Here is a 14,032-nt window from a genome sequence, read left to right on the forward strand (position 1 = left end):
TTTTCAATTGAAAATCAAACTCCATACCCAATGCCTAGGTACGCTTGCTTTCCACTTTCTCTTTTCTTTGAATTTAAGTTTCAATTGAAACCAAACAAAGGAAAGGCAACCTACTTAATGATGAAAACAGAGGAAATATATATATATATATATATACATATATTTTTTAATTTGGAAATATGATTTAGGTTTCGGTATTGTGGTCTGATTGGTTTTGATTTAGGAAGAATAGATGCTTGACATTGATTTGTAAAGCCTTTGATTCTTTTAGTTATGGTTATTTTAGGCAGGGTACCGATGGTTGTTTTTCTTTGATTTTTTAAATTCCTCCATTTAAATTATCTAACAAATTTACCATATTTGGCTCATATATTTGTTTCACGTTGACCCATAAAGTTTATTTTGATGTTGAGATTGGTGGAAAGCCTGCTAGTAATGCTCTATTCCATTACATTTCTTTTTTATAAAAGTAAGAGACTTGCTTTGTCGGGAAAAAAAAAAGGTTTTCTACTTTGATATTGTAGAAGTATTTTGCCAATTCCATGTTGGAATTGGTTGTGAGTAATGGGTATCAAAAGTTGTGAAATTTAAGGATATAGTGTTGTTAGAGGAACTGTGATCATGGTTAATATGATACTCTTTAAATCTTTATGATCTGTCATCTTTTAGGTTGAATTTTGATGGGTCTTTCTAGGAAGGTAGTTCCAAAAACCGTAGGTATGATTGTGTATTATTTGTTTTGAAAACACTAGATTAGATGATAGATACAATACATCATCCTTTCAAACTTAATACATTATATGATTATTGACTGTTGCACCCTTCATTTTGGATTGCAAATGCCTGAAAGAGGTATTGTATCATGTTTGAAATTTCACCTCAATATCAGAGGATGTAGCTAACCGGTGCCTATAATCTCTCTCTGATTTGTTTCATTTGTTTCTCTTTTATTTTCTCAGGCCTCAAACTCAGACCTTATCCTCTCTCTCTAATCTCAGCCAAATCCATCACCATTCTCAATTTGCTTCTGTCGCTAATGTTGCATAAGGTAATGTTTTGTATTCAATTCTTTATTATATAATATTTTCTCAAATTTAGTCAGTGTTTTGAGACTTGGACCAATTCTTTTCTTAGTGCTATTTGATTACAATTTAGATGTCATGGAGTCAAACTTAATTTGTGTTGATGAAATTGTTGATCGGTTGATTACAATTATGCTTAATGCTCTATTCATTCTCTAACAGAACAAAAGCTGTAAACTATACTTATCAAAGTTGCATCAATGAATTTATGGTTGCAGGGCTTCTTAGTTGGTGTTCTTTGAATTGTGGTTAGCCCATGATAGGAAACTTAATGGGATTTGGAATATGAATGATTAATTTTTGGGTTTGTGGTTTAGTTTTGCTTTAGTTAAATTTATATCCCATAAAATTTTCCTGCCAAAATTTAATGCAAATTGGATTTTGGGTTTTTTTTTTTGTGTGTTAGGACATATGTGAATCATGTTAGAAACATATGTCAATATAGAATTGGCTAATCCTTTAACAAAACACACTTTACTTGTATTTGGGTAGATCTAGGATGTGTTTAATACTTCAAGGAACAAGGTTTCAAGTTCAAGTGTTAAAACCATGCAAGTCTGTCCAAGAATCAAGTGGAGAAGTGTTGGATTTTAAAGCTCGACAGCTAGTATCTATCGAGGTTTAAAAAACTGTTTTAGCTCGATGCTCGATAGCTGCTTGACAGATAGGGTATCTATCGAAGTTTATGAAAATCAGTTTTTCAAAGCTTATTTCACTTCAATCCGTGAATAGATGTTTGGTCTTTCTTTTCTCACAACCCTAAACATATATAAGAATTTTTTTAAGGGCTATCACAGCTAATGCAACTCAATGCAAAAGTTTTTCACAAGCATATTGTGAATCGGAGACATATGCCCTAGTTCATCTTTCTATTCAAAAAGCTGCTGTGTTTGTACACCGTAGGGTTTTGTAACCAAGGAGTTTCGTGATCTTCATCGTGTAATGAATTGAAGAACTTTGTAGCCAACATCTTTCTTAAGTTGGTGAGTAAGCCGCATACTGGGATCTGCACATCGAATTGGTTAGTCACGTACTGGGAGCCATGCATTAAAAGGAGAGATTGTCACTACAGAACAAGTCCAATTGAGTAAGGGTTCAACTGTAGGTTGGTATAAGATACTGAGATTCTTTTACTTGTAACTGCTTGTTGTGATAATAGTGAATTCTCGGGAGTGGTGACCTTAAAATCACCCGATGGGGTTTTTGCCGTGTAGATTTTCCCTATTTGTAAACAAATCATCGTGTTAATTTATTTTCCGCTACATTTTAACTTAGTTGGTGATTTGTTTGTTCTACCACGCTTATTGCATGCTAATTGAATTAATTAATTGGTTAATTCATCACAAGGGGTCAATATATTCTTAGCCTATCAATGTGGTCTTTTAATATTGTGAGTGATTCCAGGCGTATACAACCTACACAAAAGATCAACCTCAGGCAGCCTGTTGAGGTAAAAACAAAAAGCTATGTTGTTGGGGGCATAACCACATAAATAAATTGCTGTATTTGTTATGTTTGTTTTCATATTTAGTGTCACAATTCTGTTTTTCTCTTTCTTTTTCTTTTTTCCTTTTTTTGAGAAAGAAGCTGTATAATATTATTAAAAAAGATCGGCTAAATCAGCTTGAAATACAAAAAAAAGTTGTGGTGGAACATCCTCCATCCATACTAAAAGTTTGGACTATTAATAGTGTGTCTAGCCAAACTATGAGCAACAGAGTTCAGTTTTGCTATATTGGTAGTTCTAGCAATAATAAGTTGTGCAATGTGATATTGGCATCACTATTTTTTACTTTTTTTGGTACCCTTGCAACTTCTTAAAACATACAAATATATATATATATATATATATATGCATTATTTAATCACACATCCCTACATTGTGCAATGCTTGAATGAATTTTTTAGAAGTTTTCTACTTTTATTTGTTATTGGCTAGAATTTGTGACTTTTTAAAAATAAATGGCATATATAGTAGGCAAGATCACCATTGAGCAATTGTAGGCAATGGGAGTTTTAGTAGGGATGACATTAACAGAACAAGATCCTTTTGTAAGTGTTTGTTTCCTATTAATTTGTTTCTTCTCTTTGATTTGTATATTTTTGGGATATGCTTTTGGTGTTATTAAAATTGTCTTGGATCTTGATAAAAGCTTATAGGAGTTGGGATTGTTAAATTAGCTTCACCATCCCATTTCAGTTTTCAATTTACTCTTCTACCATATTTTTAGAAATCTATGCATATAGGACATAAATAAGAAAACTATAAAGTTAGTACTATTATTCAAATGATTATTCAAAATGAAAATGGCATTGACCTTTTTCAAAAGCCAAGAATTTTGTAGGTTTAATCAACATTGTTAGAGATAGTCGTGGTTTTCCTATATAGCCCACAGTGAATTAATTCCTTGTCAAGACCCATTGTGAATGGTTGCTACGGCTCTGTTGAGAGCATCACATTTGCTGGCATTAATTCACTTGCAGGAACCATGCTTTAAGGAGATTGTAGATGTGTTAGAACATATTCATGCTTTTGTGTATTATGCAGAAAATGTATATTATAGGACAGTTTCTAAATAGTGTAATAAGTTAGACAATACTTTGGCTAATCATGCCAAGGAGTTAAGGAACCTATACACTTGGAATATTTTCAATAAAATTCTATCACTTTTGATTAATAATAATAATAATAATAATAAATATTTAGTTTAATTCAGTTTTTGTCATTTCTAAAAAATAAAGATAGGATATTTAACCCAAGGTGAGATTTTATTCCTCAATTTTCTTCTTTCTAAACCCTAGAACCTACACCTTTTATGGTTTCTAGACCTTTTCCTTCCCTTTAAAAGACCCAGTTCTTGCTTTAACTCTTTGTTTGTAGTCTTTGTCATTCCAACCATAACATCATGAACTACAATGTCTCAAGTCTTGCCTTTGTTTAGTATGAACATGTGATTATGACTTTTTTTTTTTTTTATTGTTTATTTCTCTATAGTTTTGATTATAAATACATTTCCTCCATAGTTTTGCAGGGTTGCTCTCCCCCAAGATTTTTTCCCTTTTAACTCACACCCTTTTAATTTTCATTATTAAATACCCATCTTTTTATATATCATCTGCATCTTTATTTATTTATTTAGGGTTGTTTTTTAGTTTGGAAGACCACACAAATTTTGACTTTTTTTTTTTTGGATTGTTTTTTTGTTTGGAAGACTGCACAAATTTTGACAACACTAGCAAGCCACAAAGCCTTTGTGAACTGCACTCAGGCATGCCTTTAGTTTTGGTTTGGCATAAACTTGAAACAAATGCCATAAATATCTAGATTTTTGGCTTTTGTATTCTTAATGTTTGAATAAATCCAAAAAGTACAATTTAAACATGTTTCACATAAACTTTTGAGGTCTCAGGCCATGTTGTATTTATATATGGAAAAAGATAGTACCATTTTCCACCTTAGCACAATTCGTACTAGTATTTTATTTATAACTTGGATATATTGAAGTTTTTTTGTGTGTGAATAATCTATTTTGTAATTATTTCTGAATTTCATGATGAAAACCAATGGAATACTTATTTTCATGAAGATTATAGAAATGTTGAACTTTTTTAACAATTCAATAGTTGGGGTGGGATTATTTTGAAATTTATTGACATTAAGAGTGTTTGGTTTTGCATTGTAAATCTTTGATGAATTGGTATAATTTAGTGTTATACTTGATACTAATTTGGCGAAAAATTAAGTAGTTTGAAGAAGTTGAGAAAAGAGAAGAGCCTAAGAAAGGGAGGAAATACATTCTTGAAAAGTATTGGATAAAGTTTGAAGATGTAAGCACAATTGTATATTTATTCTATTTACTGGTTCTTTTGTAATACTTATTAAACCAAATGTAAGAGCATATTATGATTATTGTAATTTATCACTTCATAATATTTGTATTTATCTCATTTTTAGTATTACTTCATAATATTGCATGTTTCATCTTATATTAGAGCCAATTTAGCTTTTAATAATTGAAATTTGAGAAATGTTTAAACCTAAACATGTTAACATTTGATTTAAAACAATCCCGTGCATCACACGAGTTAATCCTCTCTATCATTCTCTCTAAGGTATTAGCCCAAACTGCTGACTCTTCCAAAGAAGGGAACTCTTTTCTCTCTTTACAATTAAATCCGTTAGTACGAATTGCATCTGATATCTGTGAAATGTTTTAACTTTTATTTAGTTTTACTAATTCGTTAATGTTTGAATTGCTTTCAGTTTGAATATTGTTGATTTCAATTAATTTACTCCTAAGAATTTGTTAAATTAATTTTTTTAATTTGATTTCTTTCTCTGATTTCGTAGATGATAAATCACGTTATTCTTCTTCATCTTTCTCCTCTAACCCAGGTTAGTTATCTTTCCTAGAATCAAAATAGTTTCACTTTTTATAGACGCACACCATCTATTTGATATAAAGCTTCCAAAAGTAGTTTCACTTTTTTTTTTCTTCTTCATGTTTGTAGTTGAACATGATTAAGGAGGGGTTACATATGATTCTTTGTACTACAAGACGAGGACAGTCAGGTATTTACCAATCTTTCCTTTATTCAGTATTGTTCCTTGCATATTTATTGGTAATATGTTTCTAAAAAGAATTTGAAATTGGAATGTGATTGCATATTTAAGTTTCTTATCTCAAACTTGGGGGTATTCTTGAGTCTGTAGACTCTGTTTTGTATTTGTAGTTTTAGCTGTGTATCTTTAGGTTTTTGATATTGTTAATTGTTAGATATTTCTTTACCTCCAAAGGAGAGACCCACAGCTAAACCTACTCCCCAAACCATCGATCTCCACCTTTGAGAGAAAAAATGCTGACCCCTTCTCCTTCATCCATTGTTCCCCTTCTCCTTCTTCCTAAACAATGACTCATGGCCAAACCCGCTCCCCAAACCACCATTCTCCACCTTTGTGACATGAAATCAATCTTTTTTAATGATTGGGAAGAGCACCAATTTGTCTGTAAACAAAAGAAAAGGAGAATTAAATCGTGTGGATGGGTTTTTGAGTTTATTTCTACCCAAAATCAAATTAAATGGTTTTTGATCTTTGTTTTTTCTTTATAAATAAATATTATATTTTTATAATTAAAAGTGCTGTATATGAACAGGCACAACAATTGTTTCAAAGGGATGCATAAACGATTACACCAAAAGCACCAGAGAGCGTAAAGGCTGCCCTTGCAAGCAGTGAGATTGAGCACAAAGCAGAAACCAAGAAGAAAGTAGTTCCTCGCAAAGCTGTTGGCCAAGCTTGGGAGGACTTGACACTAGCAAATTGGCCAAAAAGTATGAATTATTTCACCCTTCTCTTATTCACTATGTGTTGGTACTTAATTTATATGATACTAAGGCCAGATTTGTTGATCTATAATGGGTGTAGGCTAATATTCATAATTTTCTAACTGAATTTTTTTCACAAATTTTTTATAAAACTCAATTCCTTCAGCATACCAGGTCTTACTCATGTTATCCTTTTATAACATTTGGTCTGATTCTCTTATGATGATACTATGATAGTAACGTGGGATTTAATATTAAATTTTTTTGTCTTGATGCTAAGCAAAAAAATGAAGTTTCTATTTCTGATTTTTATTGACAGGCCAAAAACGAATTGACCCCTTGTGATAAATTAATTAATTAATTAACCAAGTTTATTAATTAATCAATTTAGCATGCAAAGTGCATGATAGCACAAACAAATCACCAATAAACTAATTATGCAACGAAAAATAAATAACACTGTGATTTGTTTACGAACGGGGAAAACCTAACTGCAAAAACCCCATCGGGTGATTTTCAGGTCATCACTCCCGAAACTCTATTATTATCACAACAAGCGGCTACAAGTAAAGGAATCCCAAGTACCTTACCAACTTACAATTGAACCCTTACCCCAATACCCAATTGGACTTGTTCTGTAGTGACAGTTCCCCTTTCGATGCACGACTCCTAAGTACGTGACTAACCAATTGTGTGAATCTCAGTACGCAACTTCAATCACCAACTAAGAAGGTTGTTGGCTGCAAAGTTCTTTAGTTCATCCACACAATGAAGATCAAGAAGATGCTCGATCACAAAACCCTACGGTACACATAAATAACAACTTCTTCATGAGAAAGAGATGAACTAGGGCAAGAACTTCGTCTCCGGTCACAATTTGCTTGAACAGAGTTTGCTTAATGCTTGTGCAACTTGTGAACTTTTTGATGGCCCTTAAAATAATCCTTTTATATGTCTAGGATTAGGAGAAAAAAAAGCCCAAAGACACATTCACGGATTGCAAGAAAATCATATCAGAATTCTGAAATTCTTAAACCTCAACGGATAGGAGGTGTCGAGCAGCTGTCGAGAAGGTGTCGAGCACACGGGCTAAACAGCTTCCTTAAACCTCAACACATGCTAGCTGTTAAGCTTTAGTAATTCTACACTTTCAGCTTGTTTTCTTGGACAGACTTGAAGGCTTCAACACTTGATCTTGAAACATAGTTTCTTGAAATATTTAAACACATCATAAATCTATCAAAATACAAGTAAAGTGCGTTTTGTCAAAGGATAAGCCAATTACATAAAATCATGACATATGTTTTTAACATGTGAAACACATATGTCCTAACATTTATTTTATATAAATTGATAGAGTTTATGTTTGATTGAACTCAGATCAGTTGAAGGTTTTTTCACTAATTCAGTTTGCTGTGTATGTGCTATACTCAATTTTCTTTACTGAATTTAATGTGAAAAAAAATGTTTTCTTACATGATCTTGACATTGATTTGAATTAATTTATATTCAATTTATTTTTCATTTTTAAATTATTCAATCAAGCTCACAAATTACAATTCAGACCCTGATATTAAATTCACTTACAAATGAACATGACTTTGCTATGGTTGTCAACTGTGACTTATCAAGAAAAAGGAAAAAGTTCAATTATTTAGTTAGAATTCTTTTTTATCATTGGTTGTGTAATACTCCATTTTTAGCATTACATAACTAGCATTGCATATCATGCATCACCACAGCTATTTCTAAACATTTTGTATCAATTTCATATAAGTACCAACTTAGGGGTGTCTCAGTTACATATTTTGAATGGAAAAGTTGTTGGCGTCTCTACAACACAATTACTTCAGCTTGGAAGGATCTCTCTAATCAACTAGAAGATAAGTTTGAAAAGTAGTGGAAAGAAAGAAAAGGAGTGGCTCCACCAGTTGTTGGGAATAGGAACAGGAACAGTCCAACAAAATGAAATGAGTACATACTATAAAGTTCAACTAAATTGGCTGATGAACTTGGATATAGTGTCAAAAAAGATTACTAGATCCTTTTTTTTCCCCCCAATGCTAGGACAGTAAGTAAGCTATTTGATAATTCAGACTTGGTAAGAAAAGTAACTTAAGATCTTAAAAAAGCTATTGAAACTTCAAATTGTCATAATATTCCAAGTTTCATTGTGTTTCTTCAATGTTTTATTAGAACACAAAAGGATATCAATCAAAAACTAGCACTGGAATGTTGTCTTAGTGTCTGGGTTTTTATACACAAGTGTGTTCAAGTGTGAGGCATTGATACCAAAAAGTTGTATCTTGGTGTTTTTGAAATAGAAGTATCCATTTACCACATATTTTGTTCAACATTTAATTATTGGGCATTACCAGTGGTGAAGAGCATACACTTTTATCATGAACATAGAAATACAAGGACATAACTATGGTACAAGTGCCACACAAACAATTGGACCTTCAGATCACTAATTCACACACCTTTTAGAACACTACAACTAAAACATGCACAAAGATAAACTCATATCTCATGGCACCTTATACACGAGGCTCACTCAATTCTTCTTTTCATTCACCAATTATATATACTTGGGTGGTCTTACAGGTCATTTCACTGATGTCATATTCAATTTTGGAGGGAGAGGAATAACTGGCATTTTGAGGATTTAGAGAGATCAATTTCAGATCTCAAACTCTTCTTCCTTAAGGTTGTGTTGGGTTGGGGTGAAAACAGGGAGGATGGAAAATAGAAGGAGGAAAATAGGGTGGAAAATGTTGTTTTTCACTGTTTGGTTGGGGAAGGAAAATGGGGAAGATAGAAAACCTGGGAGAGATTTTTCTCTCCCGAGCCCACATTTTTTATCCTCCCAAATCGGGAGGAAAATGTGGAGAGAAAAGTGCTATGAAAGCACTTTTACACAAATACCACGTTTCTCTCTCCTCTCAAAGCTACAAACACAACAATCTTTCTCTCAAACATCTCTAAACTCAAGCATAATCAGATTATCAGAATACAAACTCAAAAACATAATTTTAAAATTAATCAAATCATAACAATAAAAGCAAAAAGAAAAAAAAAAAAAAAGACAAAAGATAGAAGACAGAAGCCATCTGGACTGCGTTGGGAACGAAGATGAGCGACAGCTCCAAGCTAGGCCAACTGCTTTGGGACGAAGATGACCCATCTAGGTTATGTTGGGGACAAATGTTCTGGAATCAAGTAAAAAAAAAAAAAATAGAGAAAGCGAGCTGGAGAAAAAAAAAAAAAAAAAAAAGAGAGAGAGAGAGAGAGAGAGAGAGAGAGAGAGAGAGAGAGAGAGAGAGAGAGAGAGAATGAGAGCTGCCAGTGCTAGAACGTTCTTGAATGAGGGAGAAAAAGAAAATAAAAAAGAACCGGGGGGTGGGGGATAGAGATAGGACAACGTGTGTGGAGGAGAAAAGCAAGAAAAGAAAAGAAAAGCGTATGGATGAAATGAAATGAGAGAGGAGAAATAATATAAAGAATAAAAATTCCTAATTGAGAAATGTTACTACAATATTTTCACAATAAATTTTAAGTAACAAATTGTCATTAGTTAATATTGGTGAGTAAAAAAATAATTTCAGTGATAGGTTCAAGTTAGAACTAGTAACAACTTTCCACATAAATTTTGTTGTGAAAGTATTGCGAAAAATATTGTGGACGTAACACTTATCATTGAAAAATATAATTGTTGGTAAATTTTATATTATTTAATGAGTACAAATAAATCTATTTCTTACCTATTATGTAACAAGGGTATATTAGTCAATTTATATAAACTATATTTTCTATTCTCCAACTTTTCTTTTCAACCAAACAAAAGAGTTCTACACCTCCCACTTTTCCATCCCTCCAACCAAACACATACGAGGGAAAACTAAATATTTTCTATTCTTTCACTTTTCCACTCCTCCAACCAAACGGACCCTAAGGGGTTGTTTGGATCCATTTTTTTCATCACTCAATTTCCATCACTCAAGTTCCATCACTCATCACTCTAAAATACCAAGGCTGTTTGGCACCATCACTCAATATTTTTCACATTGTTTGTGGCCCCATACCTATCACTCGGTGTAGTTTTTTTTTTTTTTTTTTTTCTTTTCCAATACCCAGAAACCTGAACCAGTGAAAAAAAAAAAAAAAAAAAAAAAAAAAAAAAAAAAAAAAACCAGGAGAAGACCGAACCCAATGAAAGAAGAAAAGAAAAAAAGAAAAAGAAAAAAGAAACCTAGGAGAAGACCGAACCCAGTGAAAGAAGAAAGTAAAAAAAAAAAAAAAAAAAAAAAAACCCAGGAGGAGAAGACCGAACCCAGTGAAAGAAGAAAGGAAAGAAAAGAAAAAAGAAACCCAGGAGGAGAAGACTGAACCCAATTAAAGATGAAAGGAAAAAAAAAAAAAAAAAAAACCCAAGAAGAGAAGACCGAACCCAGGAGAAGAAAGGAAAAAAAAAAGTCAAAAGATGTGGCTGAGTTATGACTAGTGGGTCCCTCATGTGTGTTTAATTACAAAAATGTCATTGAATAATGAGTTATGGAAACTGAAAACACCTAAAATGTGTTTTCAGTTTCAATAACTCATAACTCAAAAATTAGAAAATTGAGTGATGGAAACAGAGTTATAGAAACAGAGTTATGGTGCAATCAAATAGACTTCTAGCTATGGTCCACCATTTTTGAGTTATAAGTTATGGAAACAGAGAATTGAGTTATGGAAACAAGCCATCCAAACAGCCTCTAAGACTCTTCTGGATTGGGTTACAGTGTTAGGCTTTCGTTCTTTTTCTTCAGTCCATGATTTCATAAACTTTTGTACTTTATGCACTTGATTTGTTTTTTTCCTTGATGTATACTTCCTGTATACTCAGGTGACACCCCTCTTCTTTTTAATATATTTTTATTACTTATAAAAAAATATATATTTTGAATCTTTAGGTCAGCTTTAATACCTCAAGCTGAATTAACCGCATGACCAAGAGAAATAGAGAAATATATTGTTTTTTCTCCTTTATTAGCTTAAAGTTTGTTTTGCTTTTAACTGACCAAAGGTCTGTGTTGACACATTAGGTGGTTATGTTCAAACCAAGAAATTAAGACAAGATGAACAATTATATTTGAAACTGTACAACCATAGTTGAGTCTATAATTTAATTGTACTTTTTTTAATGAATCTCATGCATTGCAAGAGAGTATAACTTATCATCAACAAGTGGAACAAGAATTTATATTGATTTGGAAATTCCTGAGACTGCTAATTTCAAAGATCGGAAAAACCCATGCAAACATCATGAACCAAGTGGCATCAAGACGAAATACTAAATAGACAAATATTAACAATTAGATATTTAACTTGTATATGTTGTAATACATTTCTCAACCTATTCTATTGCCAGGCTTACATCAGTGATACTTCAAATAAATGTAGCAAACCAAGAAATTAAGACAAGATGAACAATTATATTTGAAACTGTACAACCGTAGTTGAGTCTATAATTTAATTGTACTTTTTTTAATGAATCTCGTGTGTTGCAAGAGAGTATAACTTATCATCAACAAGTGGAACAAGAATTTATATTGATTTGGAAATTCCTGAGACTGCTAATTTCAAAGATCAGAAAAACCCATGCAAACATCCTAAACCAAGTGGCATCAAGACGAAATACTAAATAGACAAATATTAACAATTAGATATTTAACTTGTATATGTTGTAATACATTTCTCAACCTGTTCTATTGCCAGGCTTACATCAGTGATACTTCAAATAAATGTAGAAGCAACTTATCAAGTGAACAAGGTGGTGATTCTACAAAATTTCAAAAAGTTGATGTTTAAAGCAATGTGCAACTCACACCATCATCTATACTCAATGAAAACAAAAGGACATATTCAGTGACTATTACGAAGCTTCAAAGAAAGAAGATACAAAAAACACTCTAAAGTTGTCTTTCAATTTATTTGAAGTAATGATTAAGTAATTCTTTAAATTTGTGTTTCATACATTTTATGGCTAGATGAGGATGTTAAAGATTTAATTCTTCATTTTATTTTAAACTTTAGTTTGATTTCTATTTTTTATTATGTAATTTAATGTTTCATATCAAGATTAATATTTCATATCTAGGATAAGAAACTATAAGATTGGAATCTTAATGTACAATCAAAGAGGAAGAGAAAAAAAAAGTTTACATCTTTATACACAATAGCTTTCTCGTGCATCGCACGAGTTAACGACTAGTTTTTATTATTATTTAGCTTATTTTTGCTATTATTTATGAGTCTCATTGCACTTTTTTTTTACTATTTATGAGTTCTACTATACTATTTCAACTACCTTTTAGTTTTATCTACAGTATTTTTAGTTCAGCTAAATAAGCTATTTCCAAATGGCCTCTGAGAATGGGAACCGTGGCGTCACTGATGGCATACAGGTAAAGTATAACTTTTATTTTATTTTATTTTATTTATAAGACTATTTAGTTATATTATTTAAACAAATCATGTCCACTATTTTTTTTTTTTTTTTCACATTGAGTAATTATGATCACATATTGGGTTTGGGTTTGGATGAGTTGAGCATCAATATATACTTGACCCATTGAGAATGGATTCTAAAATCCTTGAGAGTGATTTCATTTCCAATTGTTGATCAAAGTCAGTCAGCTCCATCAAGTGAAGAAGCAAGACGAGATTGACAACAAAGGGGAAGCACAAAAATGCACAAAATGTTGTCGACAATACATGACAAGGTTAGGGAAGGGACAATGTCAAGTGTGGAGGCATGGCATCTCTAGATTTCAAACCGATGATTACAATCTACCCTCTCACTATAGTAGTTTTGGAGAACGTAAACTAAAAATTTGGCTTACCTTCAATGAGATGGGTTTGATTGGTCAATTTTGGCAAGAAGCTAAGGTTCGTTTGGTAGCAGATTTCAAACATCGGTGTTTAGAGTGATGTGAAAACTGTGGTTTAAAAAATGTTGTGGAAACACATGTTTATAGTGTTCATAAAGCAAAAAACGTGTTTGGTACCATGTTTCAAATAACATGTTTTAGTGTTTGAAAAACATAATTATGTTGGTATGTGTGTGTTTGATTTTTTAAAAAGCTAACAGCTGGGTACAAATTTAATATTTATTATTTGAGGAGAGAGAAGAAAAGTGCCTATTTTACCATTGCCCTTATTCTTCTCCCAATGTTCCTTCTTTTTCCTTTTTCTTCCTTGAAGCTTCTCATTCCTTCGTCTTTGTCTAAAACCAAACCCACGCCTTCGCATTCCTCATCTCCAGGTTTGAAGAACACTTTGACCTTGGTTGTAATGGGTTTTTGTCTAAAGATTGTTGTTTTCGTTCTTTATACTTTTAGTTGAAAAACTGTGGCATTTTAGTGAGATCGTTTGCACTTCTAATAAATTTTCAATCCTTTCGTGTTTCCATTTCTGCATCATCTGCACATATAACTTTACTTCACTTAGACTTCATAAATCATAAACACTGGGTTGATTCAAATAACGATCACATACTAATATGTAGACTTAACTGTTTAGTAACCCCTCAAATGTAAGACCTGAAATTTTAAATTTTATACACACAACTCACCTCA

This window comes from Quercus robur, chromosome 11 (genome assembly GCF_932294415.1).
Source record: "Quercus robur chromosome 11, dhQueRobu3.1, whole genome shotgun sequence".
Taxonomy (NCBI): domain Eukaryota; kingdom Viridiplantae; phylum Streptophyta; class Magnoliopsida; order Fagales; family Fagaceae; genus Quercus; species Quercus robur.